Source organism: Rhamphochromis sp. 'chilingali', assembly GCF_963969265.1.
Source record: "Rhamphochromis sp. 'chilingali' genome assembly, chromosome: 5".
In the NCBI taxonomy this organism is placed as follows: Eukaryota; Metazoa; Chordata; class Actinopteri; order Cichliformes; family Cichlidae; genus Rhamphochromis; species Rhamphochromis sp. 'chilingali'.
Window position 1 is genome coordinate 27,294,347 of NC_137932.1, and position 17,380 is coordinate 27,311,726.

Here is a 17,380-nt window from a genome sequence, read left to right on the forward strand (position 1 = left end):
AACAGTCCCAGATAAAACAATAAGGATAATAAACAAACACGTGACTAAAATAACAATTATGACTCTGATGTGTTTCATGTGTAGCAGGATGGCCTTTATACAGCAGTCGCTGCAAGCATCCACATCGCCACACTTACTTTTCTTTAAGCAGGCGTGCTGGGCTCCTCCTAAGGAAAGTTTGAAACTTCATTTCCTTCATGCTGGTGAACTTTTTACCAAATATTTTCATCAAAGCTTCTCCATCACTGACAGGGATTGTTTGGATCTTCACACTCATCTCCACCAACCCTAAAAAATGAGTCTCACTTTGCTATAATGCAGGGGTGTCTCCATATTCCACAAAAGTCTATGCAAACATGTAACAGTATCCCATATTCATATAAATATTATTGATATTATAACAAAAGCTGTCACCAACACAATTGTCCCAAGTGCTTTTTTTAAATGGGATTTTCAACTAGAGGATTTCCCTATAGCTTCATGTTTTTTAATATTTTGTACACAATAACAGAATAATTTCAGAAAAACACAAAATGACTGGTGTCAATATTATTTGCCCCACAAAAAAGGTCGAATATAAAAAAAATATTGCAAATATTGCACAGTTGAAAAAAAAGAAAGCACTACAGCTCAGTTGTTCCCGCCCTCCTTTGTCCTCCTGTTTCCCCTCCCTCTCCCCTCCAACGAGGAGTTTGATGGCGTGTGAGACAAAGGGGTTTTTAAGCCTGTTGGTTCTTGTCTTTGGGAGAAGCAACCTGTCGCTGAACAGGCTCCTCTGATTATTTACCACCGTGTGCAGAGGATGCCCAGCATTGTCTATAATGTCCAGCAGTTTCTTTAATGTCCTTTTCTCTGCCACTGTCACCAAAGTGTCCAGCTTCATGCCGACCACAGAGCCAGCCTTCCTGATTCGTTTTTCCAGCCTGGATGAGTCCTTCTGTGCTGTGCTGCTCCTGAGGAAGTACAGTCTGCTTTGGGATCAATGTTAGTTTTGAAATTGGTTTATAACTGCTAAGCAGAGAAGCGTCAAGTTTAAGGGGTTTTAACAGTGGGTGAATGACAGCATTCTTATAATAATCAGGGACCTGACCAGAAACCAATGAAACATTGATAATTGTAAGCACACAGGGACCAATAGACTGAAGGACATTTTTAAACAAAGATCCAGGTAAAATATCAAGAGGGCAGGAGGATGATTTCATCGAATCAACTAATTTGACCAGCCCAGGTAAAGCACTGTTAAAAAACTTCCTAAAATAACAGGCCTAAGTGAATTTGGAGCAGACAACAGGTACACAGAAGGAGAGATATTGTTCCTCACATTGCTAACTTTTTCAACAAAGACAGAAAAAGAGTTTTCACAATCTTCATTTGATGAAATTGGGACAGCAGATTGAGCAGGAGCAACAATATCACTAATGGTGTCAAATAGTACCTTGGGGTTACCTCTGCTCTTTGAGACTAGGTCTGAGAAATAGGCAGCCCTCACATCTCGAACTGAAGTGTTAAAAGAAACTAAAAGGTCCTTTAAATGAAAGAGATGAACATATAAACGAGTTTTCCTCCACAAATGCTCAACTTTACAACAGGAACGCTTTAAACAACAAATGCTGTCATTTATCCAGGGGGACATCTGTGAAACAGGAGCTAGTCTGGTTTTGACAGGACCAACATTGTCTAAGATAGAAAGACAATGATTATTAAAAAAAATGTTAATAGAGCAACATCATTAAAGAAAGGTAAAGCAAAATTAAAAACATCAGAAAATTTAGCAGCAATAGAGGAATTTAGGATGCGAGAGCTAACCACATATCGAACAGGAGATAGGGACAGATGTAAAGACAAGTTAAAAAGAATACAACAATGGTCCGAAATAAAAATGTCCTCAGAACTAATAAAATCAATGGTTAAACCTAAGGTAAAAGCAAGGTCCAGTGTGTGTCCTTTGGTGTGTGTGTGGGGCCAGACACATGCTGTGTAAAATGAAAAGAATCCATGACCTCTGTGAAAGAGGTCAGAGTCATCATCACTGTGTATATTAAAATCCCCGACTACAGCTTCAAGATGGAGGATAAAAAGTCACTGAACTGTTTAAAAGTTGACCATTTAGGCCAGGTGGATGATACATTACAGCACACTAAATCTTTATTTCCAATTTTAACCAGCTGTAATTCAAACGATGAAAAATGTTCGACCATTACTGAGCAACAGTGAAACCGGCTTTCAAACACCGCAGCGAGACCTCCTCCTCGGCCGGACATCCAAGGCTGACTGATGAAGGAGTACCCGCCTGGGCAAAGTTCAATGAGGGATGAGTAGTCACCATCGCGCTGTCCCAAAAATGTACCACTGGTGACGTCTGATGAAGATCCATACACCGGCAGCGGAGGATGGAAAATGCCGTCGCAGGAGGATAAGGTATCCAGACCATCCATAGAGGATCGAATAGATTGGAGCATCAGGCGATCATAGACTAAGGGAGCCAACACATCAGTGACAAAAAAGGAGAACAGAAAGGCCGAAACAAAACTGCACTAGAGCAGAGCAAGACAAACTGCAGCCGGCAGCGGCAAAGCCAAACACAGGCGCCATCATACCGGAAGCTGTTAAACTCTAACCATCTGGTACACTAGCTGCACAGTCGCTCAGAGGAAAGCACTCCAGAGGGTCATTAACACTGCCTAAAGGATCATTGGGTGCCCTCTCCCCACGCTGGAAGATCTACACAGTAACCGCTGTCTTAAAAAAGCCCAGAACATTATAAAAGATACCTCACATCCTGCCCACTCCCTATTTGAACTGTTGGCCTCTGGCAGATGGTACAGAGCACTCAGTGTAAGGACAAATAGACTCAAACACAGCTTTTACCCAACTGCAATAACATGTCTTAATGCTGCTACAAAATAATGGTCATCACGCTGCTCTTGAAATGATCTATGCACTGGCTGAGGTATGTGTGTGTGAATGTATGTGAACGTCTGTTTATACTGTTAGTGAAATGAATGAGGTGTATGATGTCTTTGTGCATGTGGGCTCAGGCCATTGTCTAGGTATATTATTCTTATTAGCACTTTAAAATGTTTATTTTTGATTTTAATACAACTTTTTATTTTATGGATGATGCACTAATCGGAAACCACTTTCAATTTCGTTGTACCTGTGACAATGCCAATAAAGACATTCTATTCTATTCTGTAGCACCCTCAAGGACTGACGTAGGCAAGATGTAGAGTAATAAAACAAGGTTTATTCTGGTCTTGACAACCAATGAGAACTGCTAACGGAAGAAAATAATAATAAAAAAAACATAACATCGAAATGCATTCTTGTACTTTGTGTCAATCAATAAAAAAGTTATTAATCACAGAAAAAAAAACATTTAAAGTACACAAACCTTGTGAGCGGACATCCAGGAGGGGTTAAATAGTCCTTTATGGCCTTAGTATCTTATTCTCTATCTTCTTCCTTACGTGTTTCTTCTGTTAATCTAATTTTGAATATTACTTTCTCCATGTGTGGAGCTAACCGAGAGCTGCAGCATACATACACCATTGCTATGTCCCAATTCATTGTTTTCCTCTTTACATTCTTTTAATGCAACAGTGATCTAAACTCTAAGTACTAGAAAACCTAACTAGAAGCTGAATCTGTTAACTAAGAGTTCAAAACAAGAACAAGGCACAGAGTCAAACTCTTACTGGAGTCAAGATTAACACGGAAAAAAACCTTAATACCTCAAACACTACTAAAAAAGAAAAAAGACTGTTTATCAATCTGTGCCACAAAGAGTTAAGGCAGAAGGGGGTGTGAAAGGTGTACCTAATAAAGTGTCCAGTGATTTTATAGGTACAGTTTCAAAATCTTGTTTCATAAGAAAGAAAAGTGAAAGTTAAAAGAGCTTTAGGATGTGGTGACTGTAACTTCACACTTTGGTATTTGGGCTGCAGACTGTCTACATCTCAGTGAGGGGAGAGAGATCAGCACAGCAAAGGTACGCTCCTTCAGATGTCTGTTTGCTGTTGGTCATTTATTTTGATTTAAGGCAAACATTAAATAATTCCTTTAAATCTAAAAATAAATGCTTTATGTTCCAGTTATGGGAGGATTGTTTTCAAGAGCTCCTCCAGTAAAATGTAAGTTTGGTCAGAGCTGCTATTTTCCATCCAGTGAACATCAGTTATTGTCCAATGATGTCATTCTTTCTTTAACATCTGTTGTCAGCGCTTGATGCACCATGGAGGAAGCACTTTAACTGGGGGTAAGCATTTACAGGCCTCTGAGAAACATTTGTTATTGTTGATTATCACTTCCTGTTTCAGCCCATCACTTGTTCAGTGTCCAGAATGTGATGTAATGTTTTGTTGTCTCCTCTGAGCAGAAATAAAGAGGACGATCTACAGTATGTGAACAGCTACAAGCCTCAGACTAAAGAACAGCAGCTCAGGATTCTTCTACAAGGCCCAGTTGGAGCTGGAAAGTCCAGTTTCATCAACTCTGTTAAAAGTGTCCTACAGAACAGAGCATGCAGACAGGTCTCCTGTCCGAAGCACCTCCCATTCATCTTGCACAAAAAAGGTATGAAGCATGATTGTGGTGATAAGACTGAGTAAGAAATTGTTCTTTTTTTCCATTGTTTAAAAGTCTGTACGGAGTTTTAAAAAAAAATTGATGTTGCTGTCAGCGATGGCTCATTCAATAAAAAAGTAGTCAGTGCTTCCCACTTTACTCTCTCATAGTCAGCTGATTTCTTAAGAAGAATTCCAGAATAAATCAGATGAAGTGGTAGAGATTTCCCCAGGAATAGGTAGTGGTGACTGGAGTGAACATGGGTGATGAGGAGGTGCTGAGTAGGTTGAGTGTTATGGAGAGAAATGGCTGTGGTGAGTCTGTACATCAAAAAGAGGGAGGAGCACTGGGTGATGTTCAGTACTGTGCAAAAGTTTTAGGCAGGTGAGGAAAAAATGCTGTAAACAAAGAATGCTTTCAAAAATGGAAGTGTTAATCATTTATATTCATCAATCAATGATTGAAACGTTTTTTCACAAAACTTGTTTTGATGTTTCACTTCAGCTTTAGTTGTGTATAATAACCTAGGTCAGATAATTCCATTAAAAAATGTTCCAAAACGAAGTAAATGAATATATTTTGTTTTTATTGCATATTTTAAACCAAAATGATTTTTAAAAAATGAGATGAGAGATAGCTGTCATTTGTCAGTTGCAGGTCTTTTGCCCACAACCGAGATGACAGACCTTGCCGACCGTACATACAATACACAAACATCACATTGGGGAGACAGGTCAGGCTAGGTAGCGAGGGAAAAAAAAACATCGAAATGTGTAACACAGAAGGATAATGCAGGAATGCACAGATATCAACACACCATAGCACAATAAACACAGACAGCAACATGGGAAAGAGTTCCAGTGTGTCCATCTGATCTGGGACCGCTGCAATCTTTCGACTGCGCCTCCAGCTGACCCGATGTCCACATCAGAGGGGAGGTAAGCGTTGGAGGTGGCGTTGGATCCGGGGTAGGGAGGGTGATGCGTCAGTGAGTGCTTATCAGTATCAGTATATGTATGTGTGTGCGTGTCCATAGTTCAGCTGAGACAGTGTCCTTCGCCCCGCCAGGCTAAGTAAACAGTCTTCCAGCCAACCCAGGTGGCCTTGTAGGGAATGGGAAGGAACAGACTCAACACAGTCGTTATCAGGGAGTTTTTGTTCGGCTCCAGCCTTGAGCCCACAGCTGGCGCCGAAGGGGTAGCCGCATTATGATGGTAATTTTTCTTTTGTGACAACTCATGAGAATTTCAAAGCTGTTCTTTAACACTCCGACACTGGTCTCTCAATCTCCCGTTGGAGAACCGCGAGCTTCCCGATGATGGTATCAAACTTGCTGGTGTTTTCATTCTTTTGCCCAAACAGCCGAATCTGAGAACTCACAACTGCAGTGAGCTGTTCTGCAATGTAATCCAACTTTCGCTCAAGGCTGTTATTTTGAGCAGGCCTCTCCTTGATCTATCCCAATATATGTTCAGAGGTGTTATTCTGAGTATTTACGGCAGCTGTAAACGTCTCCAAGGTCTTAACCATGCTGCTTTCGAGCCCGTTCTCAGAAGTCGCGCCTCGTCCCATCGTTTCAATCCCAGTGGGCAGCCTTGGGGGGTTTTGAACAGCCGGTTCCGCTTTCTTAATTCTCCGATAAGTCAGAGCCAAGCCAGCTCAGATCAGCAAGAACCCTGTTATCATGGTTCCGAATAGGTAGATATCTTCAGCGTCCTCGATCGACAGTCCCGCCAGGCACACGACCCTCCATTCCTGCCACCCGTCCATCGTGTATCCGGCAGGGAAAGTCCCTCCAGGGCACTCGGGCTCTCCCGAGCCCAGACTTCTCGTTGAGAAAAGGGTGTCAATAGCATTCAGAGACCAGTTGATCAAATCCATAATTCTCTTTAGGTTTTAGAAACAGACTGTGAGAGAGTGTTCCAGGGAAAGTAATACAAAAAACACGAGACTAGACAAGGACATAAGCAGGGAAGATAAGGGAGAGGAGAAAAAGTGTGTCTGCCTCCTCCGAGAGCCAAAGAGAAAGAATGTAAAAAAGGCACCCAGCAACTGCACGAACACATGCAGAGGTCCATTTCTGGGACTCCTTTAGCTGAGGTGAACTTACAGGACATTGTTGGTAATGTTTTTGTTGCAGTCATGATGAAAATAAGACTTACAGGTCAGCACTACTCCACACTCAATGACTCTGATATTCTGGTCCACAGTATAAAGCCTTCAAGATCCAAAAGGGAGACTCAAACTGCTATTACCCTTTTGTCTTGAATGACATGGCGGGACTGAACGCCAGCAGCAGAAAAATCAGACAGTTGCATGTGAAGGACGTCAAACGGGCCCTGAAGGGACACATCAAAGAAGGTTACAGGGTACAGTTGCTGTATTTCTGATATTGAGTTTAAAGAATTCATTCATTTGGTCACACATCGATACATTCAGTTTGTTTTTCAGTTCAATCCTGAACGTAAACTGTCCAAAGATGACCCACACTACAACAGCAGTCCTTCAGACAGCGACAAAGTGCACATTCTGGTTTTTGTCGTTGATGCCAGCACTATACCTAACATGAAGCAAGAGGACATGGAGGTAATCGAGGACATCAGAGATGAAGCAGATGAAATGGGTAAGAGCACCTTAAACAGAATCAGGATTATCAGTGTTTTTAGTGACACCAGTGGAAGTGAAGTGATCTGCAGTCATTGAGCAACCCTGTGTTTGCTCTCAGCTCACGCTCACTCTGAGTGAAACTTCAGGTAAAACAGTGATGAGACCTCCAGGAGAGCTCATCCCTGTTTGAATGTCATGCTGCACTAACACGGATCTAATCCTATGTTCTGCATGTCAGAGATAGAAATTAGAAGTAAATTTATAAAACATTCAATTCAATTTTATTTATACAACGCCAATTCACAACAACAGTCGCCTCAAGGCACTTTATATTGTAAGGTAGAACTCACAATAATACATACTGAGAAAAAGCCCAACAATCATATGACCTCCTATGAGCAACAGTGGGAAGGAAAAACTCTCTTTTAGCAGGAAAAAACCTCCAGCAGAACAAGGCTCAGGAAGCGGCGGCCATCTGCTGTGACCGGTTAGGGTGAGAGAAGGAAGACAGGACAAAATCATGCTGTAGAAGAGAGCCAGAGATTAATAACAGGTATTCATGGGTCATGAGCTGAGCTTTCCTCTCTGGCCCTACATGAGAAATTCATTGTCACGAATTCCAGGATGAAAATGGATTCTGCTCTGACACTCGACGTTCGTGAAAGCACAGCAGGAATATTCTGTTTTTTTTTCAGTTGAGGCAGCTGTGAAAAATCATCTTCTGTCCACCATGTGACCTCGAAACATTAATACATGCTTTTATAACCATCTTGATTACTGCAATGAGCTTTTTATCGGGTTCAGCCAGGCCTCCACTCAGTCCTCAGTCCAGTTTCAGCCTCATTTCACTGGCTTCCAGTTTGTTTCCAAATCCATTTTAAGATCCTTTTATTTATGGGGCGATCGTGGCTCAAGAGTTGGGAGTTCGCCTTGTAATCGGAAGGTTGCCGGTTCGAGCCCCGGCTTGGACAGTCTTGGTCGTTGTGTCCTTGGGCAAGACACTTCACCCGTTGCCTACTGGTGGTGGTCAGAGGGCCCGGTGGCGCCAGTGTCCGGCAGCCTCGCCTCTGTCAGTGCGCCCCAGGGTGGCTGTGGCTACATTGTAGCTTGCCATCACCAGTGTGTGAATGTGTGGGTGGATGACAGGTTGTGTAAAGCGCTTTGGGGTCCTTAGGGACTAGAAAAGCGCTATACAAATACAGGCCATTTACCATCCTTTTATTTATCTTTAATGGTTGTGGCCCATTTCACCTACTGCACCCGTACGTCCCGCCTCGCTCTCTCAGATCAGCAGACCAGATGCTTTTACTCTTTCACTCAGAGGTCACAGGGCTTTCACAGTCTCCACTGCACGTCAGGCAGCTCCTGTACTCGCTGTTGTAAAAACATCATTTAAACACACGGTTTTTTCTCGACCCATATTTATGTTTTGTGTTTCCTCAGAGGTCCCACAAATAGTCCTTTTCACCAAAGTTGATGAGGCCTGTCCGTATGGAACTCCAAAGTGTTCAAAATTAAATAAATAAATAGGTCAAGATGAAATAAATAACTATGTGAATAAATAAGACACAGATATGTAATGTGAGAATGATATTGTGAAATCATGGAACACATTTTGAAAACAATGCTCATTATTGTGAAATATATTGCATTCTGCTATATAAATTTACTTATTATTGTGAAATATTATTTCATGGTCATTATTTTTCACAATAACAGAGATTATTCCTGAGGCATTTTATTTATTTCCAGCCGTTTATATTCCAAAATGACCTTTTTTCAAAGTCAGTCTTTATTTCAAAATCCCGTTTTTCCCGATGGTCTATTTATTTCATAATGCGACTTTTCAGCAGAATGACTTTGTCTGTCAATCAATGTAAGTGGGCTGGACCTTTGCACCTATTGGCTTATCGTTTACCATCGACTAGTTTTCCTGGATACCGGCTCCGCGGACGGCTGCTACAGCTAGCAACAGCGTGCTAGGTCAAAAGTCACGGAGGATGGCGGACTGGTGTGAACTTCAGCCAGTTCTGCTCATTTAAGCAAATCAGATAGAGAGGGATCATTTACCTGTAGATACTGTTTTGAGTCGTTTAGATGTTTCTGAAATGTCTGGATGATAATTGCTCTTCAAGATGTTCGCATCGATGACAGCATTGTCAAAGGTTTAAGATCAATTCAGCACCGTGTTCGTTTGGAATACGCCGAGGAAGAACAGTCTTCAAATGTTGGCCGTCCACGTCTAGAAATCCCGGTGCAGCACTCAGGACTTTAGTGCTGTCCGGGATAACCATCGGGGTAATTGCCGATACGTTTTCTGTGTCTCCGAGCACAATTAGGAGGAAAATGACGGAGGAAGGTCTAAGGTAAGTTTATGCTGTAATTGAGCACCTGTGTGATTCTGTACACAGCATTGTTTAGGTGTTGACCTTAATTATGACGTTTGACAATGAATTATTATCGCTTACTTTTTTTTGTTACTGTCTAAACTAAGTGGGGCAGCTACGGCTAAAGCTATCGGCGCCATCTCGGCGTTGAGACACGTTTAGCAGTGTTAGCTGTTAGTGTGTTAACTCGGAGACTGGGGTCAGTGGAGCCTGTAGGAACCTTTTACACAGAGAGTAGACCCACCAGCTTTCCACAGTCTACTTACTTATCACATCTTGTTAGACAACAGGGTCATTAGTGCTTTAAATAGTACATAGTTGAATGTTTCATTGCTGTTTGCAGTTGATTGTTCTCTGATAACGCATAACAAGGTTGATGTTAAATAGCGAGTTTATTGAAATGGTTTTGTCTATTTCAGCAGCATTATAGATATACTTTCTCTGGTGTCTTCGGTAAAGCTAAAACAAGAATACATTTACATCCTTGGTTCTTTCAGCATTAATTGGAAAACTTTGAGATTTGCTGTGCGTCTCCCAAGCCATTCTCTTTTATCCCACCTGTCAGGTATAGATGGCAATACTTTAAACAAAGTTAAATTTGTTATACCTGAAGAGAACCAATCCTGACCTAGAATGGGTGAATGAATAATTAGTTGGTAGCCAATGCCTAAGCAACTCACATAGGCCCTGGCAGACTCAATAAGTCCATCTAGGAACAGCTGCAGGAAACACCTCTTCAGTTTAGATTTAAAACATGTGCATGCTCTTTCAGGTTGATGAGGATTATGGTGTGGACTGGACAGGACAACATAATCGCTGCCCATCAAATGAGATCACCATTCCTGAGATTCAGCTCCCAGATGCACTGAATGAACAAGACCCTGCTGTGCTACCAATACTTCAAAATCACTTGTAGAAAGACATTATTACATTTAATCAGTTTCTATGTCAGAGGATTTTTTTTTTTTTTTTTTTTAATTTCTACAGCTTTGTAGCTAATACTGACTCAAAACAGCATAACCAATTTCATTTTCAACAAAACAGTGAGTGGCTATAAAACAGGATTTGTTTTATACAGCTGTCACTTTAATGATATTCATTTCTTGGTTGGATATACAGTACATGTCAACTCTGAGCAGATTTAATACAATGAACACAGTAGAGTAGTGTAACATCTTAATTCAAATAATTTTTTCTAGAAATTTTTTTTGTATCAGTAGCGAGTATAAACAAAACATATTGTGTAATTTATAATGTACAGTGAACAACTGATTTTGATATCTGAACTCTTCATCAGTTTATATTAAAAAAGCCATAAATGCACACCTGTACTCTGTATTTTTCACTGTCAAGTGTATTAAAAAGAACTAGAACTCACTAGATTGTCCGTTTCTTTGAACACCGAGTACAGTAATGTGATGCAAGAAAGAAGAAATGGTCTAATTTTACCATGTGGTTATGGAATCAATCGTAAACCAGACCAAAACCTGAGTCAGAGTTGAGACACACCTGAATGTCCATTAGAAATGACTCATAGGTACAGTAGTGTGCAGGAAGACGTAGTACTTCAAAACCGGTGGAAGACTTTGGAAGATTGCTGTTGACCACTTCCACAGTCATTTCTCGGCAAGACTTCCCATCCTGTCCAAAACTTGATGAGGGCTTTTTGTTGTGCACAAGATGCTGCAACAGAAGATTGTTTTAAACTATAATGACATCCTATATTCATTATTTTGAATCTTTTATGGAGAAATACCATAAAAGATGACCACTTACATACAGGGCACCAGACATTTTTGCCCCACTCAAATTGCTGTTGTAGCTTTTATAGATATTTTTATGTTAACAAAGCTAAAAGTAGTCTACATACAATTCTAGTGCAACTGATAATGCCACCACTTATGTATTGCATGGAGCAAATAACAAAACAAAATTATACTATAGCGTAGAGCTGGGCGATAGAACGATAACGATATGTATTGCGAAATAACTTTTTCTCAATAGAAAAATTAAACTATTGCGATAGACCTCACCGCTCTTGTCATTTTTATAAAAAAAAATAAAAATAAATATCGTGATATGAAAAAATCTCATATCGCCCAGCTCTACTATAGTGTACTTTGTTAATGACCCAAGATCACTGGACTGTATGTAATTTACCAAAGTATAATCAGAGAAAACCAATGGCAAAATACCTATCGCAGCAGACTTACCATTTTCAATGAAGGACCGAAGGTAACCTGCCACTCTGCATTTATCCTCGGGAGCATTCCTCTTCTTCCTCATCTTCATCTTCTGTGGCAGGCCACAGTCATTTTATAGCTTTACTTATCTTGTAGTCTTAAGAGCATCAGCAACATTAGGTGTATTTTTATTAAATGTAACCCAGCTGTTCAACTAACCCAAGCATACAAAACAGTATATTGGTGTTTTGTGTCAACAATTAATGTTCATCCTTCATAAATTAACCAAATAGCTTTACTATTCAGATGTTAAAAGATGTGACCTGACCTTACCTCACAACAGGGAGCAGTCTCTGATTCCCTTGGTAAGAAAGGAGGAATGATGTCTGATCTTTCTGTCAGAAGCGGCCATACCATGGTTTCCTTAAGCCCTTTCCTCAGCTGCTTGACTTGACGACTTGTTTGTGTTATGACCTACAACGGTGAGACCAAACCAAAACTGAAGTTGGAGTCTGTAAAGTGACACACACTTTAAATGTTAAATATTTAAAGAACATCCACTGTACTAGTAAAAGCATTTTCAAATTATACCCACTTACAAAATCACTACGTTGAACTAAAATTGCTTTCTTTTCTTTCACATAGATTACTTGTCTTCCATATTAGCACAGAAGATAAGCCACTTTAAAACAGTCATGAATAACTATTACCTACAACAATGTAAATAGTAATACAGACATTAACCCAGAAGACAATTATTTTCTCTTACCTAATTTATAGAATTCTTTGCTATGATAAAAAACAGTATTAAAAAAAATCTGTGACTAAACTGATTAAAAAGCTCATTTTTGCCAGACAGACAGACTAACCAAGCAATAATAACATATCGTTACTTACCCTGAACAGCGTTTCGTGGAGTGGAGCTAGCTGTGATAGCGTTAGCATTTGCTAACGTTAACACTGTGCGGTTGTGATGAGAACTTGGACCAGGGACCACTTCATCTCCAGTACACTGCTGCAATACGCAGACTGAGGTGAAGACGTTCAATCTAAGCGGTTAGCAAGTTCTCTGAGTAACTCAGAAACGGACTTGTTTCCTGCAGCCATGCCCTTCACAAGAATTGATACACTTGTAACGTTATTCGCGCCCAGTGTTTTGCATTTGTCGGTGCCTTAAGTTTATTTTGAGCTGCATACTGCTGCCAGCTGCATAGGAGACGCATTGCACCATTAAACCTAAATCGACAATTCATGTGCTATTACTTACGTCTGAGTAAAGGAGCAACCAATCACACAACTGGCTCCGCCCTGTCTTTCTTGATTGACAGACAGTCATTCTGCTGAAAAGTCGCATTATGAAATAAATAGACCATCGGGAAAAACGGGATTTTGAAATAAAGACTGACTTTGAAAAAAGGTCATTTTGGAATATAAACGGCTGGAAATAAATAAAATGCCTCAGGAATAATCTCTGTTATTGTGAAAAATAATGACCATGAAATAATATTTCACAATAATAAGTAAATTTATATAGCAGAATGTAATATATTTCACAATAATGAGCATTGTTTTCAAAATGTGTTCCATGATTTCACAATATCATTCTCACATTACATATCTGTGTCTTATTTATTCACATAGTTATTTATTTCATCTTGACCTATTTATTTATTTAATTTTGAACACTTTGGAGTTCCATATGTCCGAAGATCAGCAGAGATATCAGGAACGTCTACAAAAGCGTATCTCTAAAGGAAAAGGTGGATTAGTTTAAGTATTTCAGTGCAAGCTTTGGTTTGGTCCAATCTCTCACTTCTAAACTAAAGTGTTGTGATTTTCATATGTAGATTACTAAGTTCAGCGCAGACACGGGGATCAACATTGTCTACATCTATCCAGTGAAGAACATCCACTCAGAATCTGACCTGAAGGATGGCGCTGATGTTCTAATTCTGCACGCCCTCAGACGCATCATCGAAAGAGGACATGACTTTCTCAACAAATCCTAAATCCAGATGTTCTCAGTTTACTGAGTTTATTTCTAGTTTCTTATTCTTTCTAAGCTTTTTAGCCCCACCTTTTCTCTTTCACACACTAACCTCTTTCAATAAGGTGCATGAGCACACAGGAAAGGTAGGGCAGGGGCCAGTTAAGCTAAGAGATTTGATTGGTCAATCCAGTGTCAGTAATGAAGATGCTGTTAGTGCCAGGAGCAGTCACAGTTCTGCATGAAATGATGACTCGGACAGAGCTGAGAGCCAAACTCAAATCATTTTTATTCTTTTTTTTATATTGAACTTTTTGATCCCAGCTTTTAGTTATATATGACATTAGTATTCAGTGTATGTGTGGTGTCTAAAACATGTTTCCTCTGCTCTGATGAGTAAACACAACTTAATGAAATGAACACCTTAGTGTTAAATTTGATAGAAAAATGTTTGTATGTTTAACATTATTGATCCATTAATAAAGCTGCAACAAGCTGATAAAAAACGACTCCTTTTTGTAAAGGTCATTTCTGAGTTCATTTCATGTCTTCATTGGAAAGTGAAGATAGAGCGAGAAACGTGTTACGACCTTAATTTGGAGGAACAGAAAGTAATATTTTTTTAAAAATGGGCCTCACAAAAACTGCAGCTCTGAGAAGTTCTGAACAGAGATGTTCTGATGAAGTTACAGACACTGATGGAGGACAGAGACTGAATGACTCATCTGCAGTTCTCAGCTCAATCAGACTTTAACAGCACAGGAAGTTGGAAGCAAGCAGGTTTACATTTTTCACTCTTCACCGAGAGAAGCTTCACAATTTAGACATTAGAAACTCTCACAGTCACTGTTGTGTCAACAGTGCACTCCAGCACTGACCTGTATGTATATATGTGCCTGTGGAGGGGTCCAGTCATGTGTAAGTGAACATGTGAAACTGTCAAGCTGTTTGCTGTTGTGAATTCAAACACCACACCTGTGTTTCAGGAATGAAAGCTGCTGACATGAAGCTGTGTCTGCTGAGCTGGTTTTATCATTGTTCTTGCTGAACTGTTACCAGCTCACAAAAACGAAACCAAGAACACAGGAAACAGGAAAGAGTACACACCCTGTGCATCCTGTGGTTACACAGCTTTAGCTTTCTCTACTTCTCTGTTCAAAGACAAACTGTCTCATGCATGTGTTAGAAATGATTAGAAGGTTTGCCTTTAAAGCTCATCTGGGTCTGCAGCATCACAGCAGCTGAGCCTTAAACCTAAAAGTGTTTTTTTTTTTTTTTTTTTTAGCTTTTGTCTTCAGGACCCCTCAGAGAAAACTTCTTCACTTCACACATTTATGGTCTCACTTTTATGTGAAGTCATTCTATGTAATGCATTTCTTTGTTGTCATTCATAATATTTTTCCTCATTGAATCATCTGCCTATATCTCCCCCTATACCAGCATCCTCCTTCATCACATCCATAGATCTCCTCTGACGTCTTCCTCCTTTCCTCCCTCCTCTGCACATGTCCAAACCATATGAGCCTCTCTGACTGTCTCACTGTTCTCATGCATGTCCTGCACCACCCTCACATATTTGCTCATGCTGTACCACAGTTCCTGTTAGTTGGTGCTCATGTTCAGAGGCAGGGTCTGAAAAAATTGAAAATCATGTAAAAGATTCCAGAATAATTTTCTCTTGAACAGAATATCTCTTTATTGTCATTGTACAAGTACAACAAAACTGTGGGTGCCCCACGCCAACTGTGCCACCAACCGATGTAGGCAATGTTTCACAAGAACTTTGAATAATCAGCAGGTCGTGAGTTTGATCTTAGTGTGCTGCTAAAGAGCTCCAGCAGAGGGCAGCATGCTTTTACTTTCTGCTCTTTCCTTTTGGTGCTGCTGGATTTCAGGATTTCATCCCAAAAGATTCATCCGTGATGGACCAAAACCCGCTCCAGACCCTGAGGAGCTTAATACAAGAATAACAGACAAACATAAAGTCTGAACCTTCCGAAATCTTTAGAGTCGTTCTGATTCTCAGAGGAAAAAGAATAAAGAACAAAACGCCTTCAGCCAATGTGTTTGAGCATTAAGGTCAAACAAGAAACCTGAAGACTGACTCTTGTCTGCAGAGACTGGACTGCAAAAACAGATTTAGGTCTACATTCAAAAATTGGTCCTTTTGAATTAGATCTTTGCAAAAAATAATTCAATTTACATCAACATAACTGAATATAATCTTACATTACAGGGTCAACGTTGGCATATTTAACATGAACATAAAGCTACGACTAGGGATGGGTACCGGTGTCCGGTGCCATGATGGCACCGGTTCTGACATAAACGGTAGTAACCAGACCGAAAAGCAGCGCACATTTCGGTGCTTTATTTCGGTGCTTTTTTTTTCCTGAGCTGTGATACACTTCTAGCCAATCATTTTACGTTTCCCAGGATAGTAGGCGGGGCCAGGTACGTACGTTCAGTTAGAGCAGAGCTACAGATTAAAAATGTCCAAGGCGAAGCGGTCAAAAGTCTGGCTGTACTTCACAGTAAAAGATGCAAACTCAGCAGCAACAAGTGCTTTAAGCTGATACTGTGATATTGTCAAAGGAGGTAACACCTCAAATCCGATGAAACACCTGGCGACGCATAGCGTTTTTTTTTAAAAGCCGAGAAATGCGCCGTATTTGATAGCTTGCTGCGAGACCTCACACTGTGCACGTTGGGTGGGTTGCCAGTTATCGGACCGGAGCAACATCCCCCAAAAACCCGAAGAATAGAGTCCTGGCCCCTAGCCCTGCCAGTGTAGCAGAAATGATGACGGATGATGATGCAGCAGAAGCCGTTCTTCTCTGCGTGAGTCGCTTAATGTTGTCCGTGTGTAATTTACGTTGAGTAGGCTAACCACGTTATTACATTAATGCATGTAAGGTGAACTAGCAAACATCATCATAGCTACATGCGGCTGTCCTCTTGTTTGATGGCAGATACTCCCTTCACCCTGGACAAAAAGGCTAAAATGACCAAAGAAAAAGTGGGAAACAGCTGAACATGAGAGGATTTTGGACAAAGTTTGTGTTTTTTTTTCCATTGTTTAAGCACTGCTTCCAGCCAAGAGTGATACCATATATGCCCCATAGCTGCAGAAAAGGCTAACATTGTTATCTTTTTACAAAAAACAAAACAAAACAGCTGAACATGAGAGGTTTTTGGACAAAGTTTGTGTTCTCCATTCTTTAAGCACCGGTTTGAGCACCGTTTAAGCACCGGCACCGTTTCAAAAGTACCGATTTGGCACCGGTATCGGATAAAACCTAAACGATACCCATCCCTAGCTATGACCAATAAATTGAAATCTGGTTTAACACAGCTGTGTGTTATTAGATGTGTTTCCAGCCTGTTACAGTGAATCATCATCACAAGACAAAGTCTTTATGCGGAGCTAAGGTCAGTAACTGAAGCATGTGAGCATAACCTGTTTATGTCCACAAAACCTTTAATATTCATTAAATGTGATACATTAAACTGGACCGGCTTCACTCACTCTCAGGTTGAACTTGAGGTGACATCATTAAATGTCTCCTGATGTTTTTTATAAAGTGAAAGAATGAAAATCATCACTTAAATATTTGCTAACTGTCTTTAAAAGTAACCTAATCAATCAA

The 17,380-nt window shown here is 40.3% G+C and overlaps 2 long non-coding RNA genes across 3 annotated transcripts; one reads left to right on the forward strand and one right to left on the reverse strand.

Annotated features, from left to right (window-relative positions):
- Positions 1–8,819: 8,819 nt before the first annotated feature.
- On the forward strand, positions 8,820–10,937 carry LOC308396421. Its single transcript, XR_013971563.1, has 2 exons — positions 8,820–9,539; positions 10,333–10,937. It is a non-coding gene; the product is annotated as an uncharacterized lncRNA (long non-coding RNA).
- LOC308396420 lies at positions 10,730–12,983 on the reverse strand. 2 transcript variants are annotated; one of them, XR_013971561.1, is made up of 4 exons: positions 12,641–12,983; positions 12,077–12,255; positions 11,774–11,855; positions 10,730–11,243 (listed from the first exon to the last, which is right to left on the reverse strand). It is a non-coding gene; the product is annotated as an uncharacterized lncRNA (long non-coding RNA). The 2 variants fall into 2 exon arrangements; XR_013971562.1 differs by having other exon boundaries at positions 12,077–12,217; positions 12,641–12,979.
- Between the last annotated feature and the right edge of the window lie 4,397 nt (positions 12,984–17,380).